This window comes from Quercus suber, unplaced genomic scaffold, assembly GCF_002906115.3.
Source record: "Quercus suber isolate HL8 unplaced genomic scaffold, Cork oak 2.0 scaffold_52, whole genome shotgun sequence".
In the NCBI taxonomy this organism is placed as follows: domain Eukaryota; kingdom Viridiplantae; phylum Streptophyta; class Magnoliopsida; order Fagales; family Fagaceae; genus Quercus; species Quercus suber.
The window spans coordinates 455,741-469,609 of record NW_027069517.1 but is presented as its reverse complement, the minus strand read 5'-3'; positions in this window follow the sequence as shown (position 1 = coordinate 469,609).

The window sequence follows — 13,869 nt, the reverse complement described above, 5'->3', positions numbered from 1 at the left end:
TTTTTTTTTTTTTTTTTTTTTTTTTTTTTTTTTTTTTTTTTTGAGAAACAACATGAAAATCTTATTTAATTTGTTTAGGATTTAATTGTTACTTTTGAAATTCTAAGGACTAAATAAAAAAATAGGACAAACTTTAAGGACTACGTTTGTCAATTTTTCATTTGTTTTATTTCTTTTCTTATACGGTTAGGTTTATCATTGCAAACCAAACTTTAAAAAAATTCATTCCATAATAAATTAAGAAATACCCAGGTTTCTTTTTTATAATTATTTTAGTCCCTCAGGGAAAGATTATTATATAATAAAAATTTGTGAAATGTCGTGAGTGTTACTTATTTATTTTTTTATTATATTATTTTTTATGAATTATTTAACATATATTATTATAAACATGAATATTATAATATAATATATTTTTAGTGAAATTTTGGTATGTTCTCTGGCGTATGGTGTATCAAATATCAATGAATCTAAGTTATTTTAATTTTTGAATTGCTTGTCACATTGTTCATTTAACGTATCTTTCATTCTAATATAAACTTCTGACCAAATCAAATTTATATTTGACACTCTTCTCAAAGTTTATTAACATTTTAAGCTTTAAAAAAGTGAAAGAAGATATTGCAATTAAAAAGAATCAGACCTGGAAAAAAAATATAGGACATTAAATTGGAGTTTTTTTTTTTTTTTTTTTTTTTAAATTTCCCCAAGAATTTATCAATTTAATAGTTAGGGAGAGACTAGTTCAAAATCATAGCAACATATATCATTGAGTTACAAGACTATTTGCTTTAATTTGAGGTTTGTATGTATATTTTGTTTTTTCTTAGCTTATTTTACTTGAGAAATAAACCAAAAAGCAATACAAATGTATACTAAAAAAATGATTTTAAGAATTTGTGGACTTGGAGGTTGCAATTGGCATTGGCTGAAAAGCCTATTTTTGTTTAATTTTTAACTTATTTTTACTACTATGAGGATAAAAGGTCCAGAAATAGGTATTGGGCTATAGGCAATATCCTAGGACATTAAAACGTTCGAGGACATGTGAGCGCTAGTAAGAGTGTACAAGTCAATGTTCCATGGAAAGGGTTTGGTGATGAGGGGTTGGGATTATAATCCAAGGAGAAATACCTCCTTAGCTAGGGAATGCACTAGACAATCATACCGGTAAGGATAAACACCAAAAGGGAATAAGATAAAGGAAAGCTGGGAAATATTTAGGAGAAAGCTGCTACTACCGCATTGAATGCTCTGCAACTAACTCTCTAGCCATATTAATGTGGAGGTAATACCTAAACAGTAACATTCGGCCTTACAGCTACCCACGAAGATTTTAGGAATGAGCTGATGGGACAATGATCAAAACCAACAATTTGATCTATATGTGGAGGGCTGAGATGAAGGAAATAAGTGAAATATAAAGAAGAAAAACCTCATTACAAGGGCATCAGATAATCTGTAAAAAGAAAAAAGATTGTACACTCAAGAACTGTAATTGCCCTTAAGTCCAAGAGAAATATATAAGAATAGCTTTCCTCAGACCTTGTTGAGAAGGATTTTCCTTGCCTAAAACCGTTTATTCCTATTTTCTAGCATCATTTAACCTACTGTGATTGTTGTCTAAGTCATTGAAGTCCAGTTTCTAACTCATTCTTTATAAATTCATTGTATGAAGCTCTTTGACCCTTTGTCCTTTTCATCTTTGGGCTTGGGAAGCTAAACGTGCCCTTACAACTAATATTTATGGGTCCTATTGCATTTTTTGATACTATTCATGGGTCTCACTGTATTATTTCAGTCAGCTCTTAGATTTATCTACAGTAATTTCAGTAAAAAGTTTTCAATTTCAATTAAATAAGTTGTTTTTAAACAAACACATAATCACTAAAATAAATTAAATACGAAAAAATTCTTAAGAAAATAAACAATATATTACACGCATATCTATGACTGAAGTGAAATAAATGTCTAAATTGTACCACCTTATTTAAGAAACTGATAACTCTTATTTAGTTTAACCATAATTAAATTTCATCAGTCAAAGTTTAAATGAGATGGCAGAATCTAAGATTTAAGAAACAGTACTTAAAGTATCGTAATTAAATTTTGTCCCATATTAAAAAGATGGCAAATCAGACCTTCACTTTAACAGTCAGATAACTATCAATGTTGTCAACTAGCATTGTTCTAGCCAACAACTACCATACACAGTCAACTTCTAGTCTCATCGTCATCATCACCACTCAACTAAACATACAGGTAATTTCTTGTACCATCTTCTTGATCACATGGAGATGGAGTGTACTTTCCCAACAAAAGGCAAGACAAACATTAAAGCATGTGAATTATGAGGTGCATTTTTTTGGATTTAAATAAGTGCTGTATATTTCCAAGTCTATATTCACAAAGACAGAACCTATATAAACTTAAAAAAAAAAATGGTGTCAACTATAAAAAAAAAACACATCAATTAAAAAGAATCAGACCTGGAAAAAAAATATAGGACATTAAATTGGAGTTTTTTTTTTTTTTTTTTTTTTGTTTCCCCAAGAATTTATCAATTTAATAGTTAGGGAGAGACTAGTTCAAAATCATAGCAACATATATCATTGAGTTACAAGACTATTTGCTTTAATTTGAGGTTTGTATATTTCGTTTTTTCTTAGCTTATTTACTTGAGAAATAAACCAAAAAGCAATACAAATGTATATTAAAAAAATGATTTTAAGAATTTGTGGACTTGGAGGTTGCAATTGGCATTGGCTGAAAAGCCTATTTTTGTTTAATTTTTAACTTATTTTTACTACTATGAGGATAAAAGGTCCAGAAATGGGTATTGGGCTATAAGCCGTGTCCTACGACATTAAAACGTTCAAGGACATGTGAGCGCTAGTAAGGGTGTACAAATCAATGTTCCATGGAAAGGGTTTGGTGATGAGGGGTTGGGATTATAATCCGAGGAGAAATACCTCCTTAGCTAGGGAATGCACTAGACAATCATACCGGTAAAGATAAACATCAAAAGGGAATAAGATAAAGGAAAGCTGGGAAATATTTAGGAGAAAGCTGCTACTACCGCATTGAATACTCTGCAACTAACTCTCTGGCCGTATTAATGTGGAGGTAATACCTGAACAGTAACATTCGGCCTTACAGCTACCCACGAAGATTTCAGGAATGAGTTGATGGGACAATGATCAAAACCAACAATTTGATCTATATGTGGAGGGCTGAGATGAAGGAAACAAGGGAAATATAAAGAAGAAAAACCTCATTACAAGGGAATTAGATAATCTGTAAAAAGAAAAAAGATTGTACACTCAAGAACTGTAATTACCCTTAAGTCCAAGAGAAATATATAAGAATAGCTTTCCTCATACCTTGTTGAGAAGGATTTTCCTTGCCTAAAACTGTTTATTCCTATTTTCTAGCATCATTTAACCTACTGTGATTGTTATCTAAGTCATTGAAGTCCAGTTTCTAACTCATTCTTTACAAATTCATTGTATTAAACTCTTTGAGCCTTTGTCCTTTTCATCTTTGGGCTTAGGAAGCTAAACGTGCCCTTACAACTACTATTTATGGGTCTCATTGCATTTTTTGATACTATTCATGGGTCTCACTGTATTATTTCAGTCAGCTCTTAGATTTATTTACAGTAATTTCAGTAAAAAATTTTCAGTTTCAACTAAATAAGTTATTTTTAAACGAACACATAATCACTAAAATAAATTAAATACGCTAAAGACTACGAAAAAAATCTTAAGAAAATAAACAATATATTACACGCATATCTATGACTGAAGTGAAATAAAGGTCTAAATTGTACCAACTTATTTAAGAAACTGATAACTTTTGTTTAGTTTAAGTGTTTAATCATAATTAAATTTAATCAGTCAAAGTTTAAATGAGATGGCAGAATCTAAGCTATAAATTTTTTTTGCTTTAAGCGGTCATACGACTGAACTTAAAAAAAAAAAAAAAAAAAAACAGCACTTAAAGCATCGTACTTAAATTTTGCCCAATATTTATAAGATGGCAAATCAGACCTTCACTTTAACCGTCAGATAACTATCACTGTTGTCAACTAGCATTGATAACTGCCATTCTAGCCAACAACTACCATACACAGTCAACTTCTAGTCTCATCGTCATCATCACCACTCAACTAATCATACAGGTAATTTCTTGTACCATCTTCTTGATCACATGGAGATGGAGTGTACTTTCCCAACAAAAGGCGAGACAAACATTAAAGCATGTGAATTATGAAGTGCATTTTTATGGATTTAAATAAGTGCTGTATATTTCCAAGTCTATATTCACAAAGACACAACCTATATAAACTTTAAAAAAAAATGGTGTCAACTAAAAAAAAAAAAACACACACTCACACAAACAAAAGTTTGACACAATGCGACCCCATTAGCATTCACACTAGTGGTACTAATTTTTTTAAAAAATTTTAGCTACATAAAAAATACTTTATTTATTTTGATATTTCACTTTATAATATACTTAACATTAAATATTCTATTTTGTTACCACTTTTTTTAAATATACTTTTTTTATGTATTCTTTTTTTAACACTTTGTGCTACAATAATGAAAAGATGTGACCTCCACAGAGTAAACTAAATTTTTTTATCACTTTCTGTAAGTTTACAGTAGCTAGTTTATATAAATTTTCAACTTTACCACCACCAATGTAGCATGCTTTTTAGTATTTTGGATACTAAAATAGCTACCACCAATATGAATGCTCTAAATTGAGTCCTATCTACTTTTATCAATGCTAAAAATTGAAATTCTAACTCTCAAATTTTCCCACTACTTTCTCCCCCCAATTTTCTCTACTCACACAAATAGTTAATAGATACACTCACTCACTCGCTTACTAAAGTAAGAATTATAAGTGGAATTTTGACTTTGAAAAAAAATTATAACACAACTTACTCATATATTAAAAAATTCTAACAAATAAACATAATAAATTGATATACTATCTTTTTAAGTATTTACACAAGTGTTATTTTATTGTTTAAAATTGATCTCAAGTATTATATATGTATGTCTACAGTGTGTGTTAATTAATTGTAAAATTTGTCCTCCATGAAATCAAATTTATTTACGTTTTGATTTATTCTTTTGTTAGAGATACTCTTAGTCTTACAATCCTGTAATTAGCTTTTTTTATTTTTATTTTGAGTGTGTTTAGAATGTTTTACTTACCATCTAAACCGATGAACCTCTTCTCTCCCCTCGATACTTTTTTTTCCTCATTGTATGCTTAGTAAAATTACGTTTCGATTTATTCTTTTGTTAAAATTACTCTTACAAGCTTGTCATTAGTTTTTTATTTTTTTTTATTCTGAGCGTGTTTAGAATGTTCCACATGCTATTCGAACCGACAAACCTCCTCTCCCTTAGATACTTTTTGTCCTCATTGTATGCTTAGTGCCAAGAGAGTAAATTTAGTGGCACAAATATTTTTGTAATTTTATCATAATTTTATTACGTGGCAATTTGTAAATAATAAAAATAAAATAATTAATTTATATAAGTCTATAATTTCATTATTCATAAATTGCCACATAATAAAATTGTGAAAAAATTTGTAGTACAAAACTTTCTCAGATTAAAGGAAGTGCATGCATGGTCGGCTAGGTAATATTCACTTATTTGGATTGACAGTTGTGACATTCGTGAGTTGATATGCCTGTTCTGAAAGAAAAAAAAAGATACTTTGTCACAGTAAACTCTGTCACAGGTCTCATGTCATTTTTTTATTTTCTTTCTATCCTCTTTTTCATTTTGTGGCCCCAGGGGCTGTGTACGTGGATCCCTGGTGTGCTGATAAAATCTACACAAACCCAAAAGATAAAAGATCATATTCTACTAGCCTACTCAATTTGTTCTATAGAGGGTCCACCCTTCTGCATTGTGATTTTTTTTTTCTTCTTATAAACAAAAATTGAAAGCAATATGTGTTCAAATGGCTCATCCAGCTATCAACATGTGACATTTGGCCTTTTTCATGATAGCTAGGTGCTCCCTTGTGGTCTTTTTATGTAGATTCTTTGCCTACCATCATTTTAGATCAGCAATTTGATCATTCTTAGCACTATACGAAATGTGTATGAATTACTAAAGTTAACCCTCTTTTATTTTGGTGAGACAAACACAATTTGCCTTTCCATGTGTCCATGACAGGTTTTGATAGTGTTTCCTTTTTCACTTTCATGGAAACTTCATACCCTTTGATTTATCACAGATAAACCCCAGAATAAGCAATTTGACACAATTTTTTTTATTAAAAGAGAAAGCAATATGACACTCGATGACAAATGTTATTGGGAATTTGTCTGGGATAATGACCTACTCTACCTTTTTCTTTTTATAGTAAAAAAATATTTAACAATCAGGAGATTTGCTCTGTGATCCAATTCAATTAATATAGATTATAGGATCACTATTGATGCTATTCTAAAGTCAAATTGTATATTATTGTAGCCTAAATTTCTAAGAATCATAAGATATTCCTGTGCATATCCTCTTGCTTCTTGGGTATTTGGGTCTCAATGGCCCAACCCTAAGCAAGAGTCATCATTATATTTGAAAATTGTTTTATATTACGTAAAGGATACAATTTTATTTATTTATTTTAGTGGTGCCTTAATTCAATTTTAAAAAATAAAAAAAGGAGGAGTGCCTTAATTCGTATTATTGTGTAGCACATACACTCAAACTTAATTGAGAATTGAAAGCAACATCAAATTGAGTTTGAGTTTGGCTATATCTTTGTTTCAAGTCCTTTTCCATTTTCGTGAAGTAAAGAACATGAAAACCCCTGCTGTTTCTTCTCTCTGCAATGAGTTGTCAATGGCCAATACAACTTTCGTAAAACACAAAACAACGAGTTAAAAATGAGTTGGAAACATAGTAAGAGTAAACGTTATTATTGGTGCATATACATGATTTGTCATAATATATTCTTTTCAAATGGATATACATGGTGTAAATTTAAGTAATATTATATTATTTAATAATAATTTTTTATAAAATTAATATTTTAAAAACTCCACTGCTAGATTACATATTTACTAAATTTTTAATACTCACTTCAAATTTCATATCAATTGCAATGTTATTTATTATTTAATTTATAAACTTATCTTTTATGTATAATTTTATAATATAAAACTTAAATTTTAAACATTTATAAATGAGAGAGATATTGATCTTTAATTAACTTGAGACTAGCGTGGACATGGAGGTTATATGGATAAAATGTAATTCAATTGTGGACTTGTTGAAATTAGCATCCAATAAAAAAATATTAAGATGTGTAAGATTGTTTGAAGTTAGACCATGTATAACTTGAACTCATCCTATAAGAAAGGAAATTCAAAAAGTTATTGACTTCTTCTTCTTCTTCTTTTTATATATTATTGTGGGGTTCAACTTCTTTACGTAAACCCAAAGACAATTAATTTGTAGAGTATGGGTCAAAGAACTAGAATTAGCAAGGGATTAATAACAATGGATCATAACCCTTTCAACTGTGCATTGATCAGTTTGTATACATTGATAGTTTGAAACACTCTATCGTTTTTCTTCTCTCTCTTTTCTCTCCTTCTTCCTCCGGGCCCTCATTGACAGGTGCTCCCCTCTATTATATAGTCACTCTTACCCTCATCTCCATTGTCCACGTGCTCCCCATCCATGAACTTGCTCAAGTACCTGTCACGTCAGGCAGCTTCTTTTCATCTCTGTGTGAGTGGCGGTAGGTTAGGATGCACTGTTCAGAGGTCTTCTCCACATAAATGCGGCCAGAAAAGCTGTTGCAATGCATTGAATACGGTGGCAGCAGCCTTTCCCTCAGATATTTCCCCATCCTTATCGTTCCTGAATATGCTTTGAGCTTATCTTGATCAGGTGGAGTCCTCGGACAGTCATTCAGGCTTTTCCCCTACTCAATTAGTCTCCGATATCATATCAGAGCAAAACATCTTCCTCGGACAGGAGATGTCCTCCTCGGACTGGAGATATACTCCTCGGACAGCGATGATCCTTCACCAAGAGGATTCCACTCCACTCTGGGTCTTGTCTTCTCCGCATCCCTCTTTTCAGATGTGAAACAGTCATTTCGTGGGCATTCGGCCCATTAACTTGGGCCTGACCCCCTTTTCCCCCACAATTATTATTATTATTTTTATATTTTTTAAAGGAATTCTAATGGTTTTTTGGTATAGGTTTTGAACTTCAAATCGCTTGTGTTTAGACAAATTTTTTGTTGATTTGCTAGTTCATTGAAAGTAGGTAAAAGTAGGTTTCAATTTTCTCAATTAATAAAGTCTCTATAGTATAATAAAAGATTTAGAGATCAATTTTTCTTTACACCAAAAATTGATTAATACTTGGTCTGATGATAAAAATTACAATCATTTTTTTTTAAAAAAATTGTGGGTAAAAGAACCGTTATATTTAGAAAAATTAAGATTTTTTTTAAAAGAAAAATTGATATTCTAAAATAGGATATATGAACAAATAAAGTAAAAGTAAAAAAAGAAAAAGAAAAAGCTAGTCTGAACGCATGCTTAAACAAAACGAATAAAACTAACAAATGGGCATATTATCTTCTGGAGAATAATGTACTATTTGTTCCTCAAAAAAATGAAAAAAAGAATACTGTACTATTTTGCTTATTCGTCCTTTAGAAAAAGTGAAAAAGAAGAAAGGAAAATCCATGGTCTGACTTCTGTGCTCTTATTTTATTCCCAGAAATGACAGATATTAAAAGATTATTATTATTTTTTTTTTTTGAGAATCTATTAATTATGCTGCGAACGTGAGTGATGACAGTAATGTTTAGCATATAGTAGACTGGCATTATGTTGGCAACTTTGTCATTAATCTCAAAAGGGCTAAGCTAGCAGAAGAGACCGATCTCTGGCTCAAATTCAAAGTGTTCTTCAAATTTTATCCAAAAAAAAAAAAAGGTGTTCTTCAACTATAGTTAACTTGAACAGGGCTAGTTCGTGTAGTCCAGAAAGGATAGAGCTGGGCCTGCTTTCATTCCTATTTTATTTTGTTTTCTATGCAGGCCTCTAGTCCAAACTCACACGGGGCTGAGACCCATAGTTGTACTTATGTGACTATATTTATACCCTTATGATGGAAAAATTATGTCACAACAACCCCCTCTCATAATATGTGAGTGTCACGGATTGTGAGAGAGAGATCTTTCGAGACTGTCTCATGAGATGGAGCGGTGTTTATTTCACACATATTATTGCAAATAAATTACACACAGCTTAACACAAGCACAATTTCGCATTGAACTCGCGACTTGCCTGTGTGTACTTTATATGTAATAATGTGCAATGGTTATTACCCATTTATAGATTTGCTCCTTAGATACATTGCCTACAAAACAGCCAAAACAGCAACCAAACTATTGCCCTAAGATGACCACTAGATGGTAACGTTGGCAAGCTTTTCTATCAATATAGGACATTCAACTAGTATTATTGCAGAATTATTGGCTGTTAAGGAAGGTTTCATTCTAGCTTAGAATATGGGTTTCACAAAGTATTTTTCTCGAAATCAACTCCATTTTGCTATCCTTTTAGGTTTTAAGGTTTAAAACAAGTGTTTTTTTTTTTTTTTAATAATTTATTTATTAGAATAAGGTTTAAAACAAGTTGATTTTGTTGATTGAAAAAAAAAAAAGTTGATTTTGAATACATATTTTTTTAAGACAAATTTGAGGAATCTTTCTTAAATTGCAAAAGCATGCCTCATTTTATTTTTAAATTTTGATGACATTTTAATTTTGTCTTCTTTTTTCAAAAAAGCAACCATTTCCATTTTAGCCGACGGACAATAATAATTGTTTGAATTAAGAATCTAGTGCTTTTTTTTCTTCTTTCTAAAATCATCCTAATACTTCTTTTTTTGGAATCAAATTGAGATTGAATTTTTATCTGTAACATCTGTCGACCTTATGTGTATATCATAGAGAAGTTGCATATATACTTATTACATTATTTGAGCTTTTGATTAACAAGAATAATAAATAAATAAGTGGTTTTCAAAACAAAAAAAAAAAAAAAGAATAAAAAAGTGAGTTCACACCTTAAGATTACGTGGGAAACCTATTTCAGTAAATGATGCCCTTTGAAATTTCCAAATGCTTATAGACTCAGATGCCATTTCCACTTACCCTTTACATATCCAATGCACTTCATACGCTTGCAAAAAGAGTCCTAATTTTGTAGTCCAAATGGGTTACAAAGAATCCTACTCCTGCAGTCCAAATGAATTCGTATGAAGGCAATGGGCATCTCCTTTCAAAGGCGCATTTAAATCTTCTTGATACGAGTCCAAACTCCCAAGTGGTCCACTTCAGATTACAAAAGCCTGTAGTTGAGTCATTTTTCCTATTTATTGGTCCAACTATTGAATTAGGTGCTTCTTATTTAATCTATTTGTTTTATTACATCCATTCCAATCTCCTTCCTTTCGTCTAAATGCAATAAATGCAAAGCGTAGAGACAAACTTAGTTATTCAACAATTTGATTCAAAGACTGGAAATTTGAACCCACATCATTGTTTTGAAATTTTTTTTTTTTTTTTGAGCATTGCCAAACCAAATTGACTTTTAAGAGAACATAAGGGCTGTAGGTACTCATTAATGTATAGACACCTAGGGGCGGCACCACCCCTGACCTGAATTTTATCTTTATTTTTTATATATAATAATTTAAAATTTTTTATTTGTCTACCTTTCAAAAAAAATTTGGGAACAACCTCAATTTTTTTTATATCAATAAAATTAAATTTTGCTCCATAATTTGTTCTACATTTAGTAGATAAATGATTGCTTGGTTGTGTACATTGAAAGAGATGCAGCTTATAGCATTGATAATGAGACTATCATACAACGAATTCAAAATATAAAAATTTGTAGAAGGCAATGGTAAACTTTATATATTTATGTGTTTTTTTTTTCTATTGTTGTTGTTGTCAATATATGAATTTCTCTTTTTATTAAATTGTATAATTTATACTTCTTAAGGAATACCCTGAGAAAAATTCTTGGAGCCGTCACTATAGACCCTCATGAATTATGAAAGAAAATACTTGCTTAATCGAATAAATAGAAATTCAGTTGCTTTTTATATGCAAAACTTAAATTTAGCCTAGAAAGAAATTCATTTTCATGGGCTGGCTAGCTTAGCATAGGCTCATCTTACACACAAGTATTTCCTATAATTTCTTTGATTTCTTTTTTGGTGGATCTATTCCTTTTAGACATCCCATTTCCTCAATTGGCTCAATCCTATACCACAATTTGTTTATCAATAAGTATAGTGAAACAAAATAAAAGATATTATAAATTTTTTCATAACTATTTGAGTTGACTGATAATAATTGTTGCACAATACAAGGCTGTGAAATAATTTTTGAAAAAAGAATATTATATTCTTAATATTACTCTTATGGTATTTACCATGAGTATGTGAAGTTTTACTGCTTTATTGTGCAGCATTTAGACATTTAGACTTCCTTGTTCTTGACAATGAATGCATTCCATTGGAAACTGGGGCCTTTTAGCTCCCAGTCAAAAAGACACACTAGCAAACAGATTTAATTTCAACCCCCCAATTTCTTCTTAGACAAGATGGTAAAAAGAAAGAAAAAGATGAGTTTCCTAATACACACGCCAAGCCCACATATTCAAAGAGATTCCCTCCCCTCCATGCCTCTCTCTCTCTCTCTCTGAAAATATATGGACCATGACTTACAGAATTCTGATTCTAAGCAGAATCAAGATGGCCAACAAAAGGAGAGGGTAGGCCATAAGACAGCACCTAAAAAGCAACGCTGATAAGAAGAGTATCAAAGTGTGCATGCCTATGTTGTTCCCTTTTTTTTTACTTCACTCCTCTATTCCTCTTTCATGGCTCCACCACTATCTTTTTTTTGACCAAAACCCTATTCTTTCTTGATCATGTAAAATTCTCATAGCTCCCAAATTTTTCTTGCTCTTCACACTCGTCCCTACAATACCCACAAAAGTTGTTATAGTAAGAAACATCTTAGTTGAAATGTCAAGTCCAAAACCTTGGAGATTTGGCTTTATATGTTACACTACTGTTTGGCACATATCAATATGCTATATATGTGCATGGCTCATGCTGTCCTTGACGGACGTATATATATATTTCATTATGTGAGTGCGTGAACCTAACGCTTGCTAGGCTGCTAGCTAGTTGGTCTTACGGTCAAACTCAACCTCTTTTAACAAACCTAGCCAGTTTTCTTATGCCTTGAGAGAGAGAAAAAAATGTTTTGGCATACAATTCCTATAAATTCTCATTTCGGTGAGAAGCCCTGTCCTCTCTTTTTCTTTTTCTTCAGTATCCTCTTTTACTTTATTTTTTTGTTTTTCCCTCTTTTCCTTGCATGAATTCAATAATAAATACACCCTATACAACTAACAAACTGTCCCCTCTGCTCTTAGATTTCTCTCCTTCCTCCCTCTCCTATTTGGCTCTCTGTCTCTCCCAAAGGGTAAGAGCTAGCCATATTATACATATCCAATGTCTAGAAAAGCAAGCAAAAGAGTGAGTTTCAGTCCGGATGTGAATGATAAGCCGGCAATCTTTCTCAAACATGGTGGAGGTACCAGAGTGGCTGGAAGCAGGAAAAGGGTCATCGGAATTTGGAGTTTCAGCAGGCTGCCCAAAGACTCAGAATTCTCTCCTGTCAAATTTCTAGAGCGCTTGCAGGCTAAGGTGGTCGGAACTATACGTTTAATGTCCCTGAGAAGGTCGTCTTCACGGAAGGTTTCCTCGTCTTTGGTTAGATCGCGCTCAGTATCCGACCCTATTGACTCCCATCGAGCTGAAGCCATAGAGGACTGCATCGAGTTCTTGAATTCTTCTTCATCTTTGCCGCGATCAAATTCAGTTTCCTCAAGATCTTGCTAGAGTATTTTGGCTTGGCTTTGGAAAACATGTATCATCATGTATATGAAAACGATTCTATGATTCATTTACCATAAGCAAGTCTAAGATTCATTGATCATAAGAAATAGTGCTGTTTAGATATAGGAAAACTATGTATCATGCAAATTGCACCATTAGTGTACTATACTACAAAAGGCAGTAAGAACATTTTATGATCTTACATCCAATGGACTTTCAGTGAAACTCAGTCAAACTTGTAAAGCTGCCATGTAAATCCCCTTTTCAATTCATTGAGCATAAGAAATAGTTCTGTTTAGATATAGAAAAACTGTATCATGAAAATTGCACCATTAGTGTACTATACTACAAAGGCAGTAAGAACATGCATCCATAGGACCTACAGTCAAACTTGCAAAGCTGCCATGTAAATCACCTGAGAGAAATTTACAATGCAAAAATATGCAATGCAATCTACAGCATCTTAGCTGGATTTCAACTATAGGGAACATAATGGAGTGGATGATCATTGGTCCGAGAGAGAGAGAGAGAGAGAGAGAGAGTGGTAGATCAACTACATTGAAAGTTCCCAGTCTTGATTGATATTTCACAACCACACAGCTCATACTCATAGACATGGACCATACTGGGACGTTGAGCCTGTCTAATATTCAAAGTGAAAAGTCACAATTGTGAAAAGTCACTGCTGTCAGGACCACAACTTGAAAATCAGCGAATATCCCCACTTTGATTTCTGCTTTTTATTTCTGTCTTTTGACCTGACGATACAGACAAATTTACTCAAGAAATATACATTGTACAAGATAGTGAAGATACCACGGTACCACCTCCTAGTACTGAATGCTTTCCCGTATAATTTGCAAGTCAG